The following is a 26,224-nucleotide window of genomic DNA, read 5'->3' as shown; positions in this document are numbered from 1 at the left end:
AGAAAACAAGAAGACGGATCGACTACCCCTCTCTAGAGATCCCTTTGGTTACAACTGGTGAGTGAATAGAGCCTCTACTTCATAGTTTTTGTAGAATGACCACCTGTGGCCTGATAGGCACTCCTTTATAACACAAAACTAAGAATAATTCATTCAATTTCCATTTTTATTTAAAACACAATAAAAAAGCTTTACAGCATAAACTTCATCTTCAAAAAATACCACTTGAATACAACAGTTTCACTCTTTCAGGGGGTAACTTAAATCGACTTTTCCTTAATGCCACAACAGTTATTTAGTTATGTAACAGAGAAACAAGGAAATACAGCATTTTCAGTATCCTAGTTGGCCGACATATGTTTCAGCCCTCATTACGTGCACTGCTCCTTCTCACGGGCTGTCACCCAAAAGAGATATTGGGCCATCTTCAGGACAAAGTAAATATGACAGGAAGAAATTCCATTCCCCAGTGATAAATCTTCTGGTCTAAAAACAATACATAAAACTACATTTAGTACCACATAAAAATCAAGGAGTGCCCACAAGGGCTATGTCATGTCATGGTGATGTCTCAGTTATTATGTAACATATTGACCTGGTCAGTAACCTGTTGTTCACAAACAATAGGGCGGGACGTCTGAGAAACACCTTCTGATATAAGGTGCTTTTTCATTTTTCTGCAGTGTTTTTTAATCACCTGAGAATTAGAGAGAGGATGAATCGTGTTTAGCTCTATGAAAATATCTGCTTTTTTTGCAGTGCCTTACTGATTGCAATTAAACATTAACCAATGTTTGAAACAATTTTTCACTTGCGCCTTGTTAACGTAGTTGTTTTTGTTATTTCTGTTTGTATTGATGATAGATCATCTGATTCTTTATTTCTATGCGAAAAAGGTATGTCGGAGTATTGCTCACTATTCCACGTCAGAAGGAGTAAATCTGCGAAATGATAGCAGACAATTAGGATGGTACATGTGTTTTAGTTTTAGCCTCAAAAATTACAATACTAATGGGAGAGACTCTCTCCTGTACGCTCACTCGCTTTTAGAGTGCACAGTTTTAATACAATACATTCGCTCGTTTCAACGCTACATGTACCGTTTCGTATAATCGTTTTGTAGAGGAGGGCTTGGTTAATATTGCTCATTACATTACTAATGGGAAAGACTCTCTCTGTACACTCGCCCGCTTTTGGAGTGCTCAGTTTTAAGAAAATACATTCACGTGTTTCAGTGCTGCGCGTACCGTTTCATCTAATCGTTTGGTAAAGAAGGGCTTGGTTAGTATTGCTCACCTCTCTGTGTTGCTGCAATCTTATTACGCATTACGTGCAGGGTTTTGTTTTGGATATTGACAAGACAGCCTCGAATAGTATGTTAACATGTGAGCTACTTCCTGTCACGTGATGTAAAACTGAAAGTCACCTGATTTCTTTATGCAACGGCATCCATTCAAACCAGACAGCCGTGCCTAATATCTTTATGTTGTTCTTCCACATAACGATGTTGTCATCTATGTTGGGTGCATAACATGAACATCACGTGGGTTCAGTCATGCCCGTATCTTTCTAATTTGATTTGACAACTGACCCGTGGGTCTCAAAATATCTATATTTGATTTGAGTAATATCCACGTAGAATAAATAAACATAATTCACGTACCAGTGATTTTCATATCTCCAGAGAAAATGATGTGTGTTCCACATGATTAAATATTGGACATGGAGACAGATGTTATTTTAAAATGAAAGGCTTGCATTAAAGCCATTTGGGAAATGAGCCCAAGATGGTCCAGTTTATACCATCTGTTCTATTGGTCATACATTTCAATTATACTGTCCCCAGTGCCGTGATGGTTCCTGATTCTGGATGCATATTGGTGATGATGTTGATTTACAGATAAATGTTTGATGTAAATCCCTCAATATTTATAAGAACACATATCATTCTACACTTACATTAAGGCCATGTTTGACTGTATCTATATCATAAATCCATTTTTGTTCACATTTTGTCAGCCTCAGGTCCCTATTTGTTCCTCTAGGTGATTTATCAACAACCTGAATAATGCACCAGATCATGACAGTGCATCTAAGTTGTTTGGCCCAATAATGTGCCACCAAAGGATTGGCATCTACTTTATTTATTATGCAAGACCTGTGCTCGCATATTCTTTGTCGGATTTGTCTTTTGGTCTTACCTATATAAACCAGGTTGCATAGGCATTTAATTGCATATACTGCCCATTGTGTGAGGCAGTTTGTAAAGGACGTGAGTTGGATTGTTCTGTCTCTTAATACAATACTTTTCATACTTTGTGTTTGTTCGCATACTGAACAATTTCCAAAGCAATGGTGTTCTATCACGGGGGGCAAGCCCCAAAGTGATGTTTGTTGCTGACGTGCATTGAATTTAAGAGGGTACGTGTGTACCAAGGTGTCTTTAAGGTTTTTTTGCCTTTTAAAGGCAAACCGTGGAGTAGGCGGATTGAAATCTTCTGTCTTGATCATGTGCCAATGTTTTAGGACAGTTTTTCTAAGGAGACTACTTATCGGACTGTATGTGCTCACACATCTTATTTTTTCCAAGTTTGTCCAATTCGTGGGTTGCAAACATGTTGCTCTATCCATGTGTTGCGCTCTTTTGACTGCTTGATGTAGGTTTGAGGACGGGTATCCTCTTTCTTTCAACCTGTTTTTCAAGATGTTGCCATGTTCTTTAAAATCCTGTAACTGTGTGCAGTTTCTGCGGATTTGCAGAAACTGACCGTAAGGAAGTCCTTCTTTTAGGCTACGTGGGTGAAAGCTCTGATAATCAAGTAACATATTTTGGTCCGTGGGCTTCCTATACAATACTGTTTCAAGATGGCCTTGAGCTGTTTTTTCAATTTCAAGATTAAGAAAAGACACCTTTCTTTCATCATGTTCTATTGTAAATTTGATGAATGGATTTTGTGTGTTTAGCCAAGAATGGAATTCTGTTAGTTGTCCTATGGTTCCACTTCAGATCATTTTCATTTTGTATTTGTAGAGCGCACTACAGCCCACAGGCAACGAGGGGCTTTAAAGAGATTTAAGGAGCCTTGCTTGCGGGTTACAATAAGCGGCCCAAGAAAGTATGCTTAGATACATTCACTTAGATACATTTGTTCGGTTACAGTTGTTACACATTGAACGTTACAGTTGTTCACTCATAGTCTTATCTAGGTAGCAGAATGCAAAACAGATAAATTACATGGTGACACAGTGGTACAGATTCTAAAGGGGATGTGCATACACACATCATCAATATAGCAAAGCCATATTGTGATGTAGTGCGAGAGGATTGATGGGATGATCCATATATAAATAAGCCAAATCCGCAGCAAAAGTAGCCCCCATACTTGTGCCTGTGCCTTGTAACTGATTGTAGAATTTGCCATTGTAGAGAAAGAAATGTTCTGCTAAGGCTAATCTTATACATTCTACAATGAAGGCAGTGGGGACTTTTGTTAGTGTGTGAGTATGATTGTTCAAATAACTGGACATTACCTTTAGGCAATCTTGTTGGGGGATGCTTGTATAGAGACTCACCACATCCAGGGTAACCAGGATATCGTTCGAGCCTACGGGCACTGATTGGATGATGTTAATCATATAGGTAGTGTCCTTTACATAGGATTGAATTTTGGACACCAAAAAGACGAAGGAACCAGTCTGAATATACAGATAAAGTTTCTAATATTGAATCAATGGCCACCAGAATAGATCTCCCTGCTGCTGTTAGTGGATTTTTATGAATTTTTGGGAGAACATAACATGCTGGTGTTGTTGGATGAAGATTCACCAAGAAGGCTTTTTCATCTATTTCAATCCATCCCTCATCTAAAGCATGTTTCATCAAGCTTTCGATTTCCTCTTGTAGCCGGGATGTGGGGTCTCTATCAAGAAGTTTGTAAAAAAGGGCGTCATTAAGATGATTCATGACCTCTGTTTCGTATGCATTTCTTGCCCATAAATCTATCCCTCCCCCTTGGTCTGCAGGTTTAATTACAAAGGCATTATTTCCCTGTAATGATTTCAATGCTTGGCTTTCTACTTTGGTATGACTGTCTTTACAATTAATTTTTGTTTTCCAAAAACCTTGGATTTCATACGAGATGCGATTTTCAAACGCTACAATAGCCGGGCTTTTCATTGCATTAGAAGGAGTGAATCTAGACGGTGGTTTGAGGCCTGTGATGGTTGGTTCTTTTCTAGTATTAGTGTGATTCTGGAAAAAGTATTTCAAACGGATTAGTCTACAGAAATGTTTGATGTTCCACTTCAGTCTCAAAGTGACTGGTGCGTGCCGTTGGAACAAACGATAAGCCTTTAGTTAGCAAGGATGACTCTGCTTCAGAAAGGACATACTTTGTCAGATTGTAAACTGGTGTTACTAATTTACGGGCGGACCTTGCCAATTCCTGGTCTGCAATTGATATTTTTTCAACCTCTTTTCCCTTGCCCCTGAAAAAACTGTGGTGGAGGTTGTCCTGAGGTAGTGTTCGCTGTTCCTGACTGACCATTATCGGACCCACTACTTGTAGATGTGTTTGAAGAGTTGGAGAAATTCACATTTTTTTTTTTATTGAAACCTCAGCCTGATAAAACCCAATGTAAACACTGGGATCTCAAGCTTTTATTACAACTTACAGATCGTTACTTCATTAATCACAAAAAGACTTTACATCTAAATGGAAACTGACCATTCACATGGACACACATGCCTTTAGGTATTCAACACTTTTTCATCAAGCTTTAGTGAGTCCATAAAGTCCACTACCGCACAACTCAGTTTGATGCAGTGACCAGCACTAGCATAGGACCACCAGTCCTGATTGATTGCTGCGGCAGGAATAAATTCACCTAAATGCTGCATCCGTTTAGATATGATCTGCTTGCACTTGGTGAGAAGATGTTCAGTTGTTTCAATTTCGCTTTTACAGAAGCGACACAAGTTATTGTTTCCTTCGCTTATATATCGACGCCACAGCATCTCTTTTGTTTTTAAGGCGTTTAGCCGTAGTCTTAGGAATTGATCACTGTGGTGTCGAGAAGGGCAGTTTATTAGGTACAAACTGAGCACATTTACCTTCTGAGCTCCAATTCCTGAATCGGGCGTAGTCGACATTCGTTGGCGGAGATCAGTATTCTGGATCCAACACCAGAGTTCGAACTTCTTTTTAACGACTTGCGGGTGCATAATCAAGTCGTTCAAGTTTAGTTCAATGGTGGCAATAATTGAGATCATCCTCTGCTGCCACTCTTCCAAGAGCTTCGATGTTCTCAATCCTGAGCTCGGACAAAAAATTTGGAATGCTGGGGCCACGGGGGTAAAACTCATCTTGCGTTGTACCATTAATGATTTCCACAATACACAAGTATAAAGAGAGTTCATTGATAATTCATATCTTATGTGGATCATCGATATGTATGAGGGCAGCTTCAAAACTCGCCGCCAAAAAGTCCCTTCCAGCTTCTGCCAAAAGAGAATGTCAATATTCCACCCAGATTCTGGCCCAAAAGTAATCGCAGGAAAAGGTCAGAACAGGTGCACGAGTGAATTTGCCGTAGTTTTATTCAACAGTTGAGCTTGGATGGCAAATTGAATCATTCGGATTTCCATTTCTAGTTTCCAATGATGTTCATGTACAGACTTGTTAAATGTAATCCCCAAATATCTGATTGAATTGACAACTCCAAGGTATTTCCCATTGATTCTCTATGTAAAGGCTTTCTGTTTTTTCGATTCTCGATGACCAATGATGACGATCTTTGTCTTTTCGATGTTCAAAGACAAGTCATTGATGTTCAAGTACTCTTGCAGATTCGCTAACTGCCGTTAGAGGCCTATTTGGGTACAATCTAAGAGAACCACATCGTCTGCATAGACAATGCATCCAATTTCGTTGTGATTCAATTTTGGAGGCAAACATCGAACATTTCTTCGAAACTCTGATATATCGGATATGAACAGTTTAAAAAGTTCAGCTGCCAATGGACACCCTTGTTCTACACCTTTGCTCGTAGGTATTTGCCTAGATAGAGCGCCTTGATTATTCAGTCTAATGCAGATAGCAGTTTGAGAATGAAGGGCTATTATTGGTTCAATTAAATTTCGAGGGCAGTTCCATAGTTTGTCGCAATTGATACTATCGAATGTTCCCCGCAAATCAATAAAAGCCAAATAAAGATGCGTCTTTGCTTTGAGAGCTTCAAGTTTTAATTGTTTAGCAATAATAAATTGACTTCCACTCCAACGCCTCTGGTAAATCCAGTTTGTCCGATGTCAAAAATCTGGTTGGACACAGACCATACTGCTAATTTCTGGCACAGGAAGAAGCTAACATTTTCCCTATGGTGTCCAACAGGGCAATCGGGCGATAGTTGGTTGGATCAGCCTGATTGTCCTTTTTGTACATTGGCACTATGATTGCTTCTCGCCAGGAGTCTGGAATCGACGTCGAAGCAGACAAACGCAGAAACAATAATTCAATAAAGGTTGCCCACTGCGCCTCGTCTTCCTTTAGCATCATATTTGTTACTAGATCTGGCCCTGCGGCCAGCGATCTTTTTAGAACCAAATTGGTGCCTCTATGTCTTCTTTAGTAATTTGCAGGTCCCATGAAGTCAGCTCAGGTTTCAAAGCTGTCGATGCGTCCAAAAGAGGATCACTAAAGATTTTTGTAAAGTGTTGTTCCCATTGTCCAGCATCGATTAGATTTGACAGCATGGAAGATTGGCGGAGGATTCCTGTGTTAAGAATTGCCCAGATTTCGCAGGAGTTCTTTGTTGCTAGCACCTTCATTAAAAGTTCGGCTTTGTTTTGCTCAATTATTGCTTTTTGAGATTTTAGCCAGTTTCGATATTCCTGACGGCGCAAGCAGATTTTATTTTGAATAGTCAGGTTGTTACTGACTACGTGTCTTGATTTTTTCAGGGCACGAATGTTGCGTCTCATGGCTTGTTTTGCTTGCAATAGTATCGTAGATGATAGATGTTTGTGCTTTATATTCGATTTGTGATCCATGTTTTTTACTGTAACAAAGTCATAGAATAAGGGAGCATAGTTCACCGACAAGGCTGTATCATGAAGACATTTTTTGCTGATTTTCTCGATCTTGGGTCCATCGATCCGGAGGCGATTTCCTCCCACATTGACAGAAATGGGGATTTTATATTGTTTACATTCAGTGGGCCATTCCACTGTACAAGTTAAACAGAGAAGGTTATGATCGCTGGAAGGCATGTCAATTATTTTCATGGTCATCTTGTCTTCAAATAAGTTTTCAGAGGCCCAGAATAGTCGATTATTGAGTGTGCTTTATGGTTTGACCAGGTTAGTTGAGGTGGTTGATCTCCTGGTACTTTTCCGTTTACCATCATGCAGTTACAATTTCCAAGGGCAAAACTCCACTGGTGGCCCCGTGTGGATATCTCGTCATCTAAAAGCAATCTGTAGTGTTCGGTGCTAGGCTCAAATTTGAACCACGTACAATTTAGATCTCCAGCACAAATGATTGATAAGTTCTTATGGTTCAGGAAAGCATTATCAATAATTGATGTAATCGTGTTTATGAAGGTCCTTGTACTTATTTTATTTGGATTGCAGTATCCATTTAAAATAAGCAAGTGTTTCCTTTCGGAACAGCTTCCTTCAACAGTTTGTAACAAAGCTCCTTGGACAAATGGATTCGGATTAAATGAATCCATAAGGCTCCACCATGGATTTATTTTAATCAAAATCAGTAGGCCAGAAGAAGGTCGCCCCATGGCACTTTTGATGGCTGGATTTAATAGGGCTATGTAGCCATCTCTGATTGGTGGATCACTTAGCCATGTCTCCTGGAGACAGATGATGAATACTTTTTCCAATTGAGAACACAGTTATTAAACAGATGAGTAAATCCCCTGGTGTTCCAAGATAAAAATTCTCGTTTGCATTTAGATACCGCAGTTGAAGACTAATGCCGATTCACTGCATCTTGACGATTAACACTTTTTTGCGCCTGAAAAAAATTATGTCTTGTATTATTTGGGATTGATATTGCTTTACATAGGTCTGCACATCTTTGTTCATGACTTCCCTGAAAACTGCTCTTTGGACTTAATATAGGCGTATTGGACCCAGAGCACAGTGGTTCAACGGATATATCAAACCTGAACACTAACAAGTCTTCTACAGCATTCAGGATGGTGTTCCTAACTGATGCTGAAGTTATATGCAGTAAGACCTGATTGCAGCATTTCTCTGTGGCATACACCACAATGCGAATATCTTCGGACCTGATAGTGCGAAGCGAAGGAATACAAGTGAAGAGTTTCATCACGTTATGGCGATTCAAGTTTAAGTTGCGGTCTTCGTAATGCACATTTTGTAGTCTTAATTTACAGTGCAAATTTCCCAAACCAGAATTTGAAGACGGTTGAACTTGTGAAGAGAAACAAGATTGGGTATGTAACTGACGTCTAGTGTGCTTTGGGTTCAGTGGAACAGGCATACTTGATCCTTGATCAGACTCCTTCATTCTGCGGTCGGATTTCTTGTCCCACCATGTTTCTGGTTTGGAGTTTGGCAGAACGCCAGTACCAGAAGTTTTAGGGATCGCGTGAGACTGATCAGTAGGTTTATCGGCAGGAGAGTCATCTGAATATGTTGAAAGATCACAAAGGTCAATATCAGGCCCTGACAACTTGCTCACGGTGCTTTCCTGATCTGATTCAAGACGTTGTCTTTTTTTGCAGGGACCACAATGTCTGAATGCTTCGTTGCCAGATTTTCATCAACACGAGCACTATTTTTGTCACAAAGAATTGGCAATTCTAGTCGGGAGATCAAGCCTGTTTTTATCAATATCATGACATTTCTGATATATTTTCATTGATTCGTTTTCGTTTGACGATTTTTGAGAACTTTTGTTCTTACTGAAGATGCGTCATAAGACGCCTTTTTAGATGGAGTTTTTTGTGCCGGCTTAGAGGTGACCACTATTGATTTTGCGGAACCATCAAAGATGCCAAAAGAGACTGCTGGTTTCAGAGAATTGGTACATAAAGCTTGACAGTTTGTTTGTTGCTTCAACTTAGGATTAAAGATACCATCTTGAAGATCCTCATCTAGGTTTGTTGTTCCCACTTGGTCAACTAGTCCAGGGGTGTTTTTATCTGGAACATCAACCACAGAGGAGGTAGAGAATGGTTGTGATTTTATTGTTTGATCCTGTGATATGTTTGAATCTATCGCAGGATTCTTTGATTTAGTGGAAGACATTTTTTTGGTGTTCACTACCGCCAATGGTAGTTTCTTTGTTGGCTCCAAGTTCAAACCCATCATTGAAGATGAGTGCCGCATCCACTTTACAGCTTCGAGCAGTCCTTCTGATAAAGAGTCGTTTTGGCAATGATGACGTGCCGCGAGATGGCTCAGTCGCTCTTGCCATCGCCTAGTCAGCTCAGCTTCATGAGATAATTGAGTTTGAAGGAAATTAGTCACAGATTCGAATTTGTCCATCTTTTCTTTTAAAGTGACTATTATAGAGGTCTGATCTTTAAAGGCATCGTGCAGGGATTCATACATCTTTATGAACGGTAGCAATGCTGTTGAGGAGGCAGCCAAAACATTATTATAAATTTGCATCGCTGCAGCAGATGAAAGACTGAGTTTCGATTTGGAACCAGATTTTTCAGCCATACTTGACTGTGAGTTATTTACCAACTCAGACTGGAAGTCACTGAGTGCTGAGGTGTTCACGCCTAACGGAGCTGAATTATCTTGTGATTTCTGTACAGCTTTAGTGTGTGAACTCACAGTCCTCTGCGTGCTAAAAGTGTTCTTGTGATTTAATTCCACACGTTGGTTCGTATCAGTTACATTCGTTCTCTGGGCTGGTTGGCCTTGAAAGTTTTCTCCTTCAATTAGAACTACACCAGATCGAAGACGGTTTGATTTTGAGTTACGTGGGGTGTCGCTTACTCGCAAAGACGAGTTTTCTACGGCAACATCGTGGTGGCAGTTTTCTCGCTGGTTGATGGTAGTTGAAAGGTAAGAAAGAGAGCATTGCTGGAAGGATTTTGGAGTGCACGGCGACTCGTGAGTCCCTATGGAAGTCGGGTGTGTTGGTTTTGTGGTACTTGTCAGATTCTTGAGTGACTTTTCCCTTACACAACCTTCTGAATGTATAGAATTAATATTTTTGTTCTCTCCGAGTCGATGTACAATGTGGTTCGTTATGTCAATAACTGGATCACTGGTGGATATACTTTGTTATTTATGTAATTAGCAGCAGATTTTTTAGTTGCTAGAATATTCACGCTCTCATTTCCATCGTCTCCTTGCGAGGCTTCCATTAACTCTGCATCCGTACACTCAAAAGGAGAGAAAAATTTGTCTGCCGTTTCAGAGATAAGCAAATTTTGTTCTGTTTGTCGGAGATATTTGACAAATGCAGACTTTGCGGATTTGGGATTAGACAAAATAAATCAGATAACGTTAGTAAGCGTCATGATGGTGGATTTTCAAGGTTCGATAGGGCATCCTTGCGCAAGATAATCACTTCAGGCTCTGTAAGCTCCTCCGATATGATAGTAATCTCTCTTTGAGCGGTTTGACCTATATCTCCCCTTCCCGCTAGCTGGTGGATATGAACCTCTGGGTACCTCGACACCGGAGCAAACAAGGCATTGCTGCAGCTGGGCGGTATAGCTCCGTGTCCCTGTCCCACCTCTCCATCCTCTCCCCCCTCGTCTGCTGTCCAGCACAATGCAGAAGTAGATGTAAACAAGGGCAAAGCTACAGGGCTCGTTTCCACCAAAGGGGCGGGCAATGAATCGGGCGTGGGTTCAGGAGAGGTGATTAATTCGGTTGACAAGTAAGCATGTTTAGCAGTGCTTACCTTCAGGACTTCAGGGACTGAGTCGGCCTTTAGAGCGGTCCACGGGTTTTGCATCCGACGTTGTTGCTTCGTGTATTCGGCCCTCCGTTTCCTGTTTGCGCGGTCATTGTGGCCAGATCACTGTCAGTTACAAACTGACTCCGCACACGACTCCGCTATGTGGTCTTATTTTTGTGGCCCCACAGTGCCTAACAGCCGCACAACAGTCGGCGCCCTTTACCCCTGCTGGGCTTAACGCCACAAGGGTGGAAGCTTTGGTGTTTTCTGGACGATGAAAGTCACGTGATTGATCACGTGTCGAAGGCTCTGCCTCCTCCAGGAAGCGAGCGGGTGCAGGCAAGAGCTCTGAGGCAGCTCGCAGTGCCGGTTTACATTTAAAAACGTTCGTTTCACCACAAACAGTTCACTTCTGCAATGCAACACGCCATTCACATATTGTTTCCTTCTTTGGCCCATAGTATTCACTCTACTTTGTTGTAATTTATTCAAATCTTCATAATAAGTTTCTATTAGATATGGGTATGTTTTTGTTTCTTTGTATTGTTCGACATCTTTTTTTAATTTCCAGATCTTTTTCTCTAATGTTAGTTTTTTTAAATTACTCATTTCTTCTTCTATTTTTGCCAAAGTTTCTTTTTTGTCTTTCATTACGTTTTCATGTTTAATCTTGGCCGCTAGATGTCAATCTCGTTTTTCTGTAACTTTGCTTCTTCCTCTGAGGTATCTATTATTAATATTAGAAGATCTCTGGAGCATTTTATACTTACCCCACTAAATTTGCCTTTGAATTTTGCATTGTTGGTGAATACTCTCAGAATGTTTCTAATCTGGAGACCCTCTGGAATTATTCTGGCCTTCAAATAGGCCAACATTAGTTGCTCATGGGACTCGGTTGTTATGAGTTTTTTTCTTTTTTTAAGTCAATAATTCACCATCATTTAACTGAACTGGTACCAGGGGGTTGACAGTATTGTCTCCTAGTAACGATTGCAGACTCATGAGTTTCAAATAGTGTTCTTCCGAAAAAGAAACTAAATTGACACTTTCCATACTGGTGTCCTTATTAATTTGTAACACCTACATTGAGGTAATCATCCCTACAACCAAAGGGTTGTCCTTAAATGTAGAAAAAAATAGTGGGTTCTCCCATGTTTTTGTTTGTGAGGGGTCGAATCTGTACATAGGGAATAGATATATAGAAGAAAACAAGAAGACAGATCGACTACCCCTCTCTAGAGATCCTTTTGGATACAACTGGTGAGTGAATACAGCCTCTACTTTATAATTTTTGTAGAGTGACCACCTGTGGCCTGATAGGCACTCCTTTATAACTCAAAAATAAGAATAATTAATTCAATTTATTTAATTTCCATTTTTTTTAAACACAACAAAAAAGCTTTATAGCAAACAATTCATCTTCAAAAAATGCCACTTGAATACAACAGTTTCACTCTTTCAGGGGGTAACTTAATTTGACTTTTCCTTAATGCCACAACATTTATTTAGTTATGTAACAGAGAAACAAGGAAATACAGCATTTTCAGTTCCCTAGTAGGTCGACATATGTTTCGGCCCTCATTACGTGTACTGCTCCTTCTCACGGGCTGGCACTCAATATAGATATTGGGCCATCTTCAGGACAAAGTAAATATGACCGGAAAAAATTCCATTCCCCAGTGGTAAATCTTCTGGTCTAAAAACAATACATAAAAGTATATTTAGTACCACATAAAAATCAAGGAGTACCCACAAGGGCTATGTCATGCCATGGTGATGTCTCAGTTATTATATAACATATCGACTAACCTGTTGCCCACAAACAACAGGGCGGGACGTCTGAGAAACACCTTCTGACATAAAGTGCTTTTTCGTTTTTCTGCACTGTTTTTTAATCAACTGAGAATTAGAGAGAGGACGAATCATGTTTACCTCTATGAAAATATCTGCTTTTTTGCAGTGCCTTACTGATTGCAATTAAACATTAACCAATGTTTGAAACAATTTGTCACTTAAAGGAATGGTTTGGTCAACATTTTTTATTGGTCCTACGGGTCGGTCATGTGTTTTTAAGCCTAAGTCGCACGATTTTTGAAAAATTTCCTATGGACCTTACCCGAGTTTTCGTCCATTAATCACGCGCGAAAACAGGCACCAAGGCGCTGCCATTTTGTGATAATCCTATTACTTGCCCCATCGCCCTGGCTGACCTGCTTTTGCGGCACTAAATCATATCCCCCGCCCCTGAACCTGTCATCAGCAGATGCGTACCGCCCATTTCACAACGTCAAAGCACGTCTCCTGTCAACAATCGCTGTGCTTGAGCTAATGACCTGTTGCCATGGAAACGGCAGGAAGCCTCTTTACTCAATAAGTATGAACAGACTGTTTCACAACACACAGCAGCAGATTTTCGATTCCATTCCTCTCTCTGTGTTACTTTGAGTATTCTGTGACTCGTTTCTGTGCTCTGGTCAGCTACCTTTGCCGCTTGTAGCCCGTGTGAACACCTGTACCATCGCTATAAATTATTTTAGTTTGTTTACCACACAATGGCTACAATAATGCGCTACATGTACGAGCCCGAGTATACCGAGGAGGAACTACTGGAAAGGGAAACACGCGAAAACGATGGGGCTTCGGACGGCAGTTGCCAGGACGAATCAACAGATGAAGACACTGGACCTAGTCGCATGGACGGTGTTTCCACCTGGTGCACATGCAGTCGGTGGGAGCTAATGCCAACCGAGGAGGAGAACTGCTGCTGCTGTGAAAACTCGGGATGCATGGCCTACATCTCGGAAGGCGAGGCACGACCGCAATGCATCACCGAGATGCCAGACTTCAGGGCAGCCTGCCTCACGCGGTCCGTGTTGAGGATAATGATGGTGCTTATGCACGAACTTCGCGCAACTGTTCGTTCTCGTAATCCGAGTAACGAGTAAGTATACTCTGCTTGTGATGCCACTCCTATTTCATGGTCTTCTACTATATCCAAAATTACATATACATATCATGTTAACGCATGAAAGTCGTTCAATATTGTGTAGTCTCTCGATAGCATTTATCCAAGCAGAATGCCATTAGTTACAAGAATTGTCATTGACAACACATGTTTAATAAACTTATCGTGTTCATTTAAAAACAGTTTGTATCATTCTTTTTCACAGGTGGCACCGGCTGGTGGCCTATCGTTCCTTTACATGGTGGATTCACAGGAGGTTTGGACATCGCGTTCGAAGAGTAATACCTGCCTATGCCGTTCGTGCCATAAGAGAAACTTTCCCGAGTGACAGCGGTCAGTACAGGGGATTTTCCCTCGCTGTGCTGCAACCTGACCTGTACAATGTGTAAAGTCTTGTATTTTTGTGCCATCAAAATAAGATACAAAATAAAACACTACATATATTTCAACAGCGGTTGTTTCGATTTTTTAAATGAATTAAGTGTGTCTCCATTCAAGGATGGACGTCAGACATCTGTGCTCCGAATGGGTGAAGGTCAGGTCGCTGTGAAGCGGGGTGGTCACTATCTAAGCTAACATAATATATTCTCAATAATGCATGCACTAAATAACACTTGTTCAAAGTCTTTCAGTAGGTTATGTCTCTATAAAAGTCACACATATATCTATACTATCAATTAACACACTGGTTGAAGTGTGAGTCTGTGCTCACAAGAATCTCTGGTATGTGTCATTTGTTATTGATAGGCAACGATATATTGTGGTAGGGGTCTAATGTTAGTTGGGGATCTGCTAGGTGGGCATCATGGTGTGGTCAGTGGTCTGGCACATGAAGAGAATACCTTGCAGGGACACAGGGTCAGAATGGCAGTAAGTTTCCACTGGCGAGGGTGCATGGGCAAGAACACGTTTGTGGAGATGAACGAGCTATGTGCTTAGTTCAGACTGGTTCACATGCAGGACAGTGATCTCAGAGGAAGATTGATGTGTTACCTTTATTAGCTGTTGTAAACACCTCTGGAGTTTTCCAGTCAGAGTGGGAATGAGGGTGGGGGCCATGTGCTCTGCGCGCTGTACTATCGCAGTGAGGCCTGGTCATCAAGATGGAGTCGAAAGGGGGTACAAAAATGGATGCCCCGTGTCCTGCTCAGTGGTCCCATCTACGCGAATGTCAACCAAAGTTAACATCACATAAGGGCAAGGGGCGAACCCACTACTGGAGGCACTTGGTCCGAGTTTCTACTGAGAAGTAAAGGATGAGAGGGGCCTGATGGCCCCTCACTCCCACACACTTGCCTGCATGCCCACCGGCCCATCCATCCACCCCTCCCTCCCCTATCAAAGGCATTTCGCACCCGTGGATGAGCGCTGCCATGGTGTGCTGTCAGGGGCGATAACGGCCAAGATGCCAAACACCATGTACACTTCAAAAGGTATCCTACGCCAAAGGGGCAATCGCTCACATGGCCTCCTCAGACCCTGTGTCTCCAGGCAGGCCTACCTTGATGCTGGCTGCTCCCCTACAAACCACATAATACCACGACATACACACCTCATTCATTCACAAACACACCCCGGTTTCTAATACTTTATAAACCACTTGATATGTCTCATGAGAACATCTTTGTGCTTTGCAAGTCAACTCCTGAACGTTCTACCTGAGAAGCACTGAGATCTATGCTAATCTGCTCATCGTTGTGCCATCTGTGACCGCTTCGAGCAAACTCGTCAGTGTGCTACCTGTGGCCATCTACCTGTTCTCCTGCAACATACTGCTCGGCCTGCTGAATCCAACTGTTTGTTGGTCAAGGTAAGGCCATGTATCCTAGTCATATTTCGGTCATTTTTAAATTTTTATCTATTTGCGATTAGAGTACCCAATAGTGGTATGTTCATTTGGCTCATTGCTATTGACTTGAGTTTCAATTTTTATGCTATCGATAGATCTATTTATTTTCATCTGTGTCAATTGTCATCGAATTGCATCCTTCGGGGGTCCAGTCTATAATGTAAGCATGTTTCCTTCTCGTGCAAGACAGAACATCCAAGGGATGAGTCACGTGTTCAGAGTTTAGTCACATCATTTACAAATTTCTGCAACTTATGCAAACACTAAGCCGCACATGATGAACTGGTATAGTTCCGGCGAGTAAAACAAACTTTGCATTGAACATTGTATGGTTCATTTACTTTTGTATCACATTTTTATTCATCAAGATTGTTTAATAATGTCGATATTTACTTTTCAGAATTTTCAACAATGCCTGCCTGTTCGATTAGCGGTTGCCCTTCGAAGACCCATGCTAAATCTGAAGGCACTACAATGCATTTATTTCCGAAAACTGCTGATCGAATAAGAGAATGGGTCAGACATTGCGTATATCCACTGCATGAGCTTGAAAGTGGAGTCCAACAAGTCTTTGAGGACATGAGGGGTGATCGATACCGCATCTGCAGCCGGCATTTTCCCTCGAACATGTATGCCACATCTTGGGTAACAAAGAAGAATAAACGGCGAACGACACGAAAATTGCTCGCAAACACTATTCCCTCTCTATTCGTCCACATTCCGCCACTGGTGAGTCAAGTGTCCGTTTTTAGCTTTAGGCCTTGCGGTAGTGTGTAGGTAGCTGAATGGATTCATTGACATTTTAGGTGTTGTTTCCAATTTGTAATACTTTCGACATTGATATGAGTGTATAGCTTTTTGAATAATGACATGTATCAATATATTATTTTTAGATTTCATAACCCACAAACGAAATCTATATATGGGCACAGGGAACTGTGCTATATTGCGCATTTTCAAATGCATTACTCAAGTATTCTGTCTCCTTACATGGCAATTTTAAATATTGGCATTTCATTATCAAACAATAATATACTTTTACAACTGCTTGACTATCCCTTGAATCTGAAGCAAGAACATTCTACTTTCGTGACGTGCTTGCAGTTATCAATCACTTCTAGCGCGTATCAGGTAATCTTACTTGGCTATTCCGCTACAGACTTGTTTTATACATGTCAAGTAATAATTTTATGTATCGTGTGATTAGTTTACCAATTGTTAGTGCTTTCCAATTGATATACACGTTGGTTGTCGTCCCCTAGTGTTTGTTTTCAGTTATAATTAGTGTTATCATACTAATGCAAGTACTGTCTTTCAGGGAGATGCTGAAGCGTTCACCACATTGACAACAGCCCTAGATGTTCTTCAGCAGCACGAGGTATGGATACTGACAGCTCCATCGACCGTGATCATCAGGACTGGAACACTTGTCGTTTGTTCTACACCATGTTTCATTCGTGTTTAGCCATTGATATGTACCTGTGTGGTCGATCCCAAGTGTGTGTTATGTTTTCAATATTGTAATCCTTACTAATGCAAATACTATTTTTCAGGCAGTTGTTGAAGCGTCAACCCCCGCACGTGATGCGGAGACTGACATTCAAGTAATTCCAGGGGAAGTGGAAGCGGGACCATGCGGATACGAATCGGTGCAACAGCTTTCGGAAGTGCGCACTACATTTACAACATCCCTAGATATTCTTCAGCAGCACGAGGTATGGATACTGACAGCTCCATCGAGCGTGATCATATAACGTGATTCCATTTGCTATACTTTCTTCCCTATTAACGCAAGTACTGTGTTTCAAGGAGACGATGGAGCTTCCACTACAATCACAACATCCCATTTAGATGATGCAGATGTAAAGAAATCAGAGAAATAAGTCGATTAAATCGGATCATATTTAAATATTCCTTGATTCTTTTAGACGAAGCATCATTTGTGGTTATCTCTTTATATGTACCTGTGCCGTCGACCCCAAGTGTGTGTATGTTTACAATATTGAAAACCATACTAACGCAAGTACTGTGTTTCAGGGAGTTGCTGATGCATCCTCTCCAATACAATCATTCATGGCAGTCCATGCAGAGCCAAAGGTATGGATACTGTCAGTTACATCGAACTAGGTCATCAGAGCTCGAATACTTGTCGTTTGATTGTTCTACACAATGTTTAAATCGTGTTTAGCTATTGAGATGTACCTGTGTGTTCGTCCTCACGTGTGTTTTATGCTAGCAATATTGTGATACATAGTAATGAAAGTACTGTGTTTCAGGGAGTCGATGGAGCCTCAATCCGTGCTGTCTATGCGGATACAGATAATATAGTCGTTGCAGCGCAACAGGAAGGGAAGAGATGCGGAAACGAATCAGAGCTACAGCGTGCAGATTTTGAAGGTCGAGTCAAAAAAGTTACAAAGAAAAGAAACAAAAATAAGGTTAGTTACAATCAGTTCATAACTTTAGAAATTATTTTGTGCTGGGGACTATTTTATGATTTTTTCCAGTCAATTGTACTATACTTTATCTTGTGTTTAAACTGAACATCCCTTTTCCAATCTGTCCTCTAGTTACCCGTGGGTGTACGAACTATACATACACAGACAGTGAAGCGAATGAGAGATGTTGCTTGCCAGACCATTTACACTATGGAGGTACTATTAATTCAGACGGTGCGTGTTGAGACTAGAGATGCTCATGTCCAATGGCCAGAACATGAAATGAATGTGTCCGGAGAATCCAGTAATGTTGTAATGGACCATTGCTGCAGTGCGACTGTAACACCACAAGAAGATGATACTGAATGTATTGAAGAAAGCTCTCAAGTAGTCGCAGATCAATTCACACAATCTACACCCGCCAAAAAATTGCCACCAAAAAAGATGTCGACATTGTTGTGTTCTCCCATCAATGTTGAAGTAACAGATGTTGAAATGACAGAGAATGAACCAGCAGCAGCATTCACCGACGCATCAGAACCTGATATCGGCGATATTTCTTTCAATGCTGCTGATATGTCCTCAACGATGCAGTCCGAAACAAGTGTGATGCCGGATGACAGTCTAATGAAAGAGGGCAAATACATAGTATTCGACAGTTGTTTGATGGATATTATAAGTATGCTGAAATGTGGGCATTCCGTCAGAGGGAAAGTATGTTGGAAGCCATTGATTCATGTGACTCGTCAAAAACAAGGCAGTAACGTCACAATACATGCCGCCTGTAGATGACGTTCTCATGGTCTGCACAACCGATGCTGGCGGTCACTGATGCACCACTGTACCAACGTTCACCCTGGACAGAAAACCTACATTTCCACCAATGTGAACATGGCCCTTTGTCCCCAGAAGAGGCACGGAAGAAGAAGTGGTTGGTTCCATCTTCACCCACACACAAAGCCATTGAGAAGATTGTTTTTCGATAAAACTCTATCAAGAGATTTGAGGGGGCTGACAGAATTCTGTGACACAGGAGGTTTGGAAGTGTTCCACAATATGTGCCTAAAGTACAGGCCAAAGCACTTGCATTTCAGCATGCAGGGCATGAAATATCGGACTCTACTCGCTGTCTTGGCACGTAATGAGAATGTGTGCCGTGAACAATCTAGAACTACAGGTAATGTATGGATGCTTCGCTACACTACGGCCTTTGCAAAAAGAAGTAAGCAATGGGTGATCAAACCATTCTATGAGGAAATGGAGTTCGACTTTGTTAAAGGCCTTATTGTTGCTATACTCGAGAAGCACAGATATGGAATTTTGAGCGTTTCTGTGCAGAGCACTGATGCATTGCCACCAAACATTGCCACTGTGCCATGTCCACCCAAAGAAGAACTTGTTGAGAAGTACAAATCCCGGTTTAAATCATTATAATCTGACTTTTTGTAAAAAAATGTTATTGTACAGTGTACATACAAAGTATGCAAACCCTAACCCCTACCTTCACTATCCTGGGTGGCGAACAACCCGGATGTCATCTTTGACTTCTCTCTCTATTCACCTCATATCGCTGACCTTGTCAATATGTGTATGTATATATTTTTGTTGATGTAACTAAGTTTTGCAATCTCATGTAAATGCTGCGCACTGTTAACCGAGGGGAGGCTTGCGTATTGCAAATAATAAAACAAACAAACAATAAATCTCACTTTCAACTCAACTCCTCGGGTACTTTATACTTTTCCTGACCTTCCCCCAAAAAGTCAATATCCCCATAGTTATGGTTCTGTAGGGCTGCAAAGCTCACGACAGGACAAAATTGGGGGCCTTAGAACGCGCCAAGCGAGCCGTTGCAGATGGGAGAGAAGCCAGTTCGCATTTGCACATTGAGGCCCAGTACATAGATGGATTCGAAAATTCAAGTTCTCACAGATGGCTTTACTACGGGATGTTGCAAAGTAAGAATGTATGCTCATTTCGAGTGAAGGTCAGCAGCTTTGATTTTCAGCTCGCGGCCTGAAGAGGCCCACAACTCGCACTGGCAGTACAAGGTCCTATTGTTTTTTGACTTTGAGAGACAGGGACCATGCCGAAAGGACTTCATTTGAAGGAGGTGGGCAATAACGTAAGAGACAATAAGGCAGAAAATTCGGAAACTAGACCGACTTTCATGTTAGTTCAGTATATGAAAAATCGTTGTCACAAGCACAGTGGGATTTACGGACTGCATTATGGCCCATATGCCCTTACGCGGTACTAGCGGCTAGAAGCAACATATCAACCTTTATGCTGGCCTAGTGCCTAGTTGATGGAACAGCCTTGCGGTTCACCGTGCGACCAAAGTGCTTCTTTTAACGAAAACCAACACCATGTGTACCATAAAGGAACAGCGCGTGACTCACGATAAAACGGAACAGCATTTGCGGATAGAGAGAAAAGAAAAAAAATCACATTACGATTTAATATGCCAATTGATGAATATTCTATAAACATTTAATGTCAAATAAATGTACTTTACCAAATGTACCATGTTGCTGTTTGATTTTAAAGTACAGTTTCATATTCCGAATCGTGGCGTGCTGTGTTGTGAGTTGATCTGTGTTGGTTTCCGGGTTCTGTGTGAAGTCGGGTAGAAGACGACTGGGCGCGTTTGCCTCCGCAGCACAGTAACGTCGCGGAGAGACGGGGAATATGAATGTTTTGATAATGTCACGCTCAGGGGCGGGGGATATGATTTAGTTCCGCAAAAGCAGGTCAACCAGGGCGATGGGGCAAGTGATAGGATTATCACAAAATGGCAGCGCCCTGGTGCCTGTTTTCGCATGCATTTAATGGTCGAAAACTCGGGTAAGGTCCATAGGAAATTTTTCTAAAATCATGCGACTTAGGCTTAAAAACACATGGCCGACCCGTAGGGACAATAACATTTTTTGACCGAACCATTCCTTTAAGCCTTGTTAACGTAGTTGTTTTTGTTATTTCTGTTTATATTGATGATAGATCATCTGATTCTTTTTTCTCTGCGAAAAAGGTATGTCGCACTATTGCTCACTATTCCACGTCAGAAAGAGTAAATCTGCAAAATGATAGCAGACAATTAGGATGGTACGTGTGTTTTAGTTTTAACCTAAAAAATTACATCACCAATGGTAGAGACTCTCTCCCGTACGCTCGCTGGCTTTTAGAGTGCATAGTTTTAATACAATACATTCGCTCGTTTCAACGCTACGTGTACCGTTTCGTCTAATCGTCTTTTGTAGAGGAAGGCTTGGTTAATATTGCTCATTACATTACTAATGTGAAAGACTCTCTCCCGTACGCTTGCTCGCTTTTGGAGTGCACAGTTTTAATAAAATACATTCACTCGTTTCAGCGCTACACGTACTGTTTCATCTAATTGTTTTGTAAAGAAGGGCTTGGTTAAAATTGCCCACCTCTCTGTGTTGGCTGCAATCTTCTTACGCATTACGTCCGGTGTTTCATTTTGGATATTGACGAGACGGCCTCGAATGGTATGTTGATATGTGAGCTACTTCCTGTCACGTGACGTACAACTGAAAGTCACGTGATTTCTTTACTGAACGGCATCCATTGAAACCAGACAGCCGAGCCTAACATCTTTATGTTGTTTTTCCACATAACGATGTTGTCGTCTATGTTGGGCGCGTAACGTGAACATCATGCGGGCTCAATCATGCTTGTATTTTTCTAATTTGATTTGACAAGTGACCTGTGGCTCTCAACATATCTATATTTGACTTGAGTAATATCCACGTAGAATAAATAAACATAATTCACGTACCAGTGATTTTCATATCTCCAGAAAAAATTATGTGTGTTCGACATAATTACATGTTGGACATGGAGAAAGATGTTATTTTAAACCGAACGGCTTGCATTAAAGCCGTTTGGGCAATGAGCACAGGATGGTCCAGTTTATACCATCTGTTCTATTGGTCATACATTTCAATTATACTGTCCCCAGTGCTGTGATGGTTCTCTATTCTGGACACATATTGGTGATGATGTTGATTTACAGATAAATGTTTGATGTAAGACCCTCATTATTTATAGGAAAACATTCCATTCTACACTTACATTAAGGCCATATTTGACTGTATCTATATCATGAATCCATTTTTGTTCATAGCCTAAAAGAAGGATACAAAAGAGCGCAACACATGGATAGAGCAACATGCTTGCAACTCACGAATCAGACAAACTTGGAGAAAATAACATGTGTGAGCACATACAGTCCAATTAGCAGTCTCCTTAGAAAAAACATCCTAAAACATTGGCACATGATCATGACAGAAGATTTCAATCCGCCTACTCCACGGTTTGCCTTTAAAAGGAAAAAAAAATTAAAGACACCTTGGTACACACGTACCCGCTTAAATTCAATGCACGTCAGCAACAAACATCACTTTGGGGCTTGACTCCATTGATAGGACACCATCGCTGTGGAAATTGTTCAGTATGCGAACAAACACACAGTATGAAAAGTATTGTATTAAGAGACAGAACAATCCAACTCACGTCCTTTACAAACTGCCTCACACAATGGGCAGTATATGCAATTAAATGCCCATGCGACCTGGTTTATATAGATAAGACCAAAAGACAAATCCGACAAAGAATATGCGAGCACAAGTCTTGCATAAGAAATAAAGTAGATGCCAAAGGTGGCACATTGGAATGAAATGAAATATTTTATTTATATTGCGCTTGTACACAAGTGTTTCAGAGCGCGACCAGGGTAAAAGGGAGGGGAACAAGGGAGAGAAAAAACTGAAAAAAACAGCGATCTTACTAGGTCCAGTGACATTTAAGAAAGCGCAAGTGCATGGGAAAGGAAAATGGGGGAAAAGTGGAAGGAGGTTCGGGTGGAACGTGTGAAGCAGAGGAGTGAAAACATAAATAAATATTAAATAGAATAAATAAGGAAAGGTATATCTGATAAGTGCAGAAGAAACATGGGAGGGGGACTGTATGGGTACAGATACAGAACCCTAGTGCAGATGGTGGCCTGGAGGCAGTGCAGGAGGGTGGCAGGATGAACAGATACCTTGGCCCGAAAGAACAGAGGGTGGCCAGGTGCACAATGCCATGAGAAGAAACAGATCAACAGGTGAGAAGGGGGGCAAAGGCAGAGGCAAAGAGGAAGGTCTTGAGAGGTTTCCGGAACCGAAGATGTTTTTCCTCAAGGTTCAAGGTGGCCCAAAGAGAGGCACCAGCCGAAGACAGGGATCTACCCCAAGCTCGTTGTTTTGCAAAACGACTAACCCTGAGGGAGTTAGAAGTAGAGGAGCGAAGGGCTCGAGAGGGGAGGTATTTAAGGAGGGATAGTTGAAGGTATTTTGGACCCAGGCCCCAGAAAGCCTTGTGGACAATGCAGAGGGTTTTAAATTTAATCCTTGCATCGACTGGGAGCGAATGAAGGGATTTCAAGGCTGGAGTGATACGATCCCAGGGCTAGAGGCCAAGGACAAGTCTCGCAGTCCTGTTCTGGATTAGTTGTAGAGGGCGGAGAGTGGAGGCAGGTAGATTTAGGAAGAGACTGTTACAGTAATCCAGTCTGGAAAGAGCCAGAGCTTGGGAGACAGTGAGCTTTTGAGGGAAGGAGAGGAAAGGTAGAGTACCTCTAAGGAGGTGAAGTAAAAAGTTAGATTTTGTGGAGACATCAGAGATGTGTGCGGAGAAGGAAAGTGTAGAGTCGAAGATAAACCCAAGGATCTTAGCTACGCAAGTGGGGGTGGGAGGAGGGCCAAGGGAGGCCGGCCAGAGAGTGAGAGGAAAGGATGGAATTGGTGTACCAATAAGAAGGATCTCAGTCTTGTTGGCATTTAGACATAGATCATTGGCGGCACACCAATTTTGAATGGCGATTAGACAATCAGAGATGAGGGAAGGAGAGGAGGAGGCTGAAGGAAGCCTGAAAATGAGTTGGGTGTCGTCAGCATAGCACTGGAAAGTTGAGCAGAACATTGAGATGCAGTAAGCAAGAGTTGCCAGGTATTGGTAAAAAAAGCCAGGGCGAGAGGATAGACCCCTGGGGAACACCACATGTGGAGAGGGAGATAGAAGATAAGAAGGACCCAAGTTGTACCTGGGAGGGTCGATCAGTGAGAAAAGAGGTCAGCTGGGCCAGTGATACCGAGGTTGTCACGAGGGTGATTGAGCAGGGTGGTACGTGTCAAACGCAGAGGAGAGGTCAAGTAGGATGTGGACAGAGGGAATGTTAGAATCAAGGTTGGAGAGCAGGTTTTCACGGATGTTCAGGAGAGCAGTTTCCGTACTTCTGGCAGCTCTGAAGCCAGATTGGTGGTCATGGAGGGAACCAACAGAGTCAGAATGGAGATTAAGCTGAGAGATGGCCAGCTTTTCCAGGAGCTTGCCCAAAAAGGGAGTAATGGAAATTGGGCGGTAGTTTGCCGGACATGACGTATCAGCAATGGATTTCTTGAGGAGAGGATACACAAGGGAGTGTTTAAGAGGGGTGGGGAAAGAGCCAGAGGCAAAGGAGAGGTTGCAGAAATTAGCAAGGGCCGGCGCAAGGGTGTCAATTATTGGGCCAGACAACATAAATGCACAGACATGATCTTGTGCATTATTCAGGTTGTTGATAAGTCGCCTAGAGGAGGCAATAGAGACCTGAGGCTGACAAAATGTGAACAGAAATGGATTTATGATATAGATACAGTAAAGCATGGCCTTAATCTAAGCGTCGAATGGAATGTGTTCTTATAAATAATGAGGGACTTACACCAAACATTTATCTGTAAATCAACATCATCACCAATATGTGTCCAGAATAGGGAACCATCACGGCACTGGGGACAGTATAATTGAAATGTATGACGAATAGAACAGATGGTATAAACTGGGCCATCCTGGGCTCATTGCCCAAATGGCTTTAATGCAAGCCTTTCATTTTAAAATAACATCTGTCTCCATGTCCAATATTTAATCATGTGGAACACACATCATTTTTTCTGGAGATATGAAAATCACTTGTATGTGAATTATGTTTATTTATTCTACGTGGATATTACTCAAATCAAATATAGATACGTTGAGACCTACAGGTCACTTGTCAAATCAAATTAGAAACATACGAGCATGACTGAGCCCGCATGATGTTCACGTTACCCCCCCAACATAGACAACAACATCGTTATGTGGAAAAACAACATAAAGATGTTAGGCTCAGCCATCTGGTTTCAATGGATGGCGTTGCGTAAAGAAATCACGTGACTTTCAGTTGTACATCACATGACAGCAAGTAGCTCACATATTAACATACTATTCGAGGCCGTCGTGCCAATATCCAAAACGAAACACTGCACGTAATGCGTAAGAAGATTGCAGCCAACACAGAGAGGTGAGAAATATTAACCAAGCCCTTCTTTACAAAATGATTAGATGAAACGGTACGCGTAGCTCTGAAACGAGTGAATGTATTTTATTAAAACTGTGCACTCCAAAAGCGAGCGTACGGGAGAGAGTCTTTCCCATTAGTAATGTAATGAGCAATATTAACCAAGCCCTCCTCTACAAAACGATTAGACGAAATGGTACGCGTAGCGTTGAAATGAGCGAATGTATTGTATTAAAACTGTGCACTCTAAAAGCGAGTGAGTGTACGGGAGAGAGTCTCTCCCATTAGTAATGTAATTTTTGGGGCTAAGACTAATTCACACATACCATCCTAATTGTCTGCTATCATTTTGCAGATTTACTCTTTCTGACGTGGAATAGTGAGCAATAGTGCGACATACCTTTTTCGCAGAGAAAAAAAGAATCAGATGATCTATCATCAATACAAACAGAAATAACAAAAACAACTACGTCAACAATGCGTAAGTGAAAAATTGTTTAAAACATTGGTTATTGTTTAATTGCAATCAGTAAGGCACTGCAAAAAATCAGATATTTTCATAGAGGTAAACATGATTCCTCCTCTCTCTAATTCTCAGGTGATTAATAAACAGTGGAGAAAAACGAAAAAGCACTTTATATCAGAAGGTGTTTATCAGACGTCCTGCCCTATTGTTTGTGG

The sequence above is a fragment of the Ambystoma mexicanum genome, chromosome 7q (assembly GCF_040938575.1).
Source record: "Ambystoma mexicanum isolate Mex_15411 chromosome 7q, UKY_AmexF1_1, whole genome shotgun sequence".
NCBI classification, from domain to species: domain Eukaryota; kingdom Metazoa; phylum Chordata; class Amphibia; order Caudata; family Ambystomatidae; genus Ambystoma; species Ambystoma mexicanum.
This window is presented reverse-complemented; position numbering follows the sequence as displayed.